Genomic DNA, 2,441 nt, shown 5'->3' on the forward strand with positions numbered 1-2,441 from the left:
GCTCAGGCTGGTCCAGGACCTGCTAGATCAGAAACACCAAGGGAGAGGCAGTAATCAGTGTTTCCCCTAAAGGGGATTTGAGAACCACTGCCCTGAGATAAGCCCAATGCTCTAAGGCCCTAAGGGCAGGTCGAAGGGCTAGGAAGGAAGAGGCCCCATTTGGGGGAGGGAGGGAACAGTATCCCCCACTTGTTCACTGCACTTTAGGTACAGAAGAAGGCAGGTAAAGTAAAAAAGCTCTAGAATTTGAATCCTGGGGGAAGGAAGTATATGGGCAGGATACACTTACAAACAAAGAAGTGAGAGGATTTCTGATAGTGACCAGGGCCATGAAGGATGCGATGAGGGGCATGACAGAGGTCAACTGGTGAGGGTCTCAGATGGGGAGGTCTAGAAAGGCCTCTCTGAGGAAGTGGCACTTGAGCCAAGCCTTGACTGTCAAGAAAGTAGCAGCATGTGAAGATGGGGGCAGAGTGCTCCAAGCAGAGGGTCAGCAAGTGCAAAGATCCAGAGGCAGGATAGATAGAGCCACAGGCACGGAGAAGGGCAAGAGGTCTAGTGTGACTGGAGCCAGGGATTTTCACCTTGGGCTTCCTCTGAAGCTAAAGCAACCCAACCACCCTGGCACCAGGGTGGGTATGGGACACTTAGACAGTGGGAAAGAGAGCAGGTGGCACCTGGAGTGCTTGGCACTCCTGCCCTACCTGAGAACCCCTTACCTCCGCAGCTAGGCTGTCTGTGGGATCCCGCCATCAACTCTCCAGTTCTTCCAGGAAGGCCCTGCTTCCACCTGCACATTAGTGATCCGGCACTGGGTGGGGGGATGTGGCCTGGGAGAGAGGACAGGAAGACTCGAGACTTTGAGAGCAACTCTGCTGCCAGTCACATAACCTGGGGCAAGAAACTTCACCTCTTTGACCTTGTTCTATGTCTGAAAATGGAGTTAGAGAGGATCAAACACACGCTGTCCATAAGACAGCTCACCCTGTGTACAGCTTCTAGGAGGCACTTTGAACAGTAACGCTCAGCACTTAGGAACAACAATACCAGCGAAATAAGAATACAGCTGTCAAAGTTCTTATTTAACATCTACTCTCAGAGCAATTGCCAGTGAGAGACTGAGATCCTCTCGCAGGGAGCATCTCAGCCCTGAGCCCAGCAGTGAGGGGGCGTGGCCTGGGCAGAGCCCAGCGCTATCCAATGGAGATATCCAATGGAGATAGTGTCTCATTTTAAGTTTTCTAGCAGCCACATTCTAAAAGCAAAAAGAAACCTGTGAAAATAAGTTTTAATAATATGTTTTATTAAACCCCAAATATCCAAAGTTTTATCATCTTGACATGTAATCAATCCAGAGTATTACTGAGATATTTTACAGGGTTTTCTTGGTACCAAGTTTTGAAATCCAGGGTGCATTTTACATTTACAGGGCACCTCGATTCTGACTAACCATGCATCGGGCGCTCATTAGCTGTATGGGGTTAGTGTCCTCCAAAGTGGACACAGTGGCTCTAGGGAAGAGGACAGCGAACTGCCCCATAAGCCAAACATAGCCTTCTGTTTCTGTACAGCCCTGTGATCTAATGTGATGTGTCCAGGTTTCAATAGTTGAGGGGAAATTATAGAAAATCCAAATTTATGGAAATTATATAAAATCCAAATTTCTGAATTTAAATCCAGAAGTTAAAGCTTTGTTTACAGTATTCTCCACTCCTATTTGTTTAAAGAGGGTCTCTCGTCTCTGATTGCTTTCCTGCTCCCAGGGCAGAGCTGAGCAGCTACAACGAAGATGCTCTGGCACGCAGAGCTGCAAACATTTACTACCCAGCCTTTTGCAGAACAAGTTTGTCAACCCAAGCTCTAGTAGCGCCTCTTAACTCTGGATTACCAGATCCCTCTGTGGGCAAAAAACAAGCCACATAGACCCCAGGTCCGCAGGAACACGAACCTCTCAGCTGGTTACCTTGGCTTTGTTATGTTTGCATTTTTAAAAACTGGATTTACTTTATTTCACCATGTAGGTTCTGTTTCTTTTGTTTAAGTCTTTCATTGTAAAGTCCTAAGCAAAGAATCCTAAAGGAAAGGCCTTGAGAAATGGCCCCTGGCCAGGATGGCCTTCAGTTGACTATGACAGTTGTTATCCCAGGCTGGTCAGAAGGAGAGGACAGCAGCCCAACAAAAGAGGTCTTGGTGTCTTGGGTCTGTGGCTGTTTTCAAGCTGTGAGCTACAAACAGCGCCCTCCTTCCATCTATCCAGCCCTCTGAGCTAGGCACTGGGTGGGCATTAGTGGACAGCTTACCTCTGCATGGGCACCAGCTCAGTACTCCAACTGACCACAAGCCCAGCAGTAGCCCTCTCCAGTGATGTACCATCTTTGTTATTAGCCCTGGGGACACACATGTACTATGCCCACACTGGGGCACAGAATCCCATGGTTCCC

Source organism: Otolemur garnettii, unplaced genomic scaffold, assembly GCF_000181295.1.
Source record: "Otolemur garnettii isolate 467f Iridium unplaced genomic scaffold, OtoGar3 scaffold00217, whole genome shotgun sequence".
In the NCBI taxonomy this organism is placed as follows: domain Eukaryota; kingdom Metazoa; phylum Chordata; class Mammalia; order Primates; family Galagidae; genus Otolemur; species Otolemur garnettii.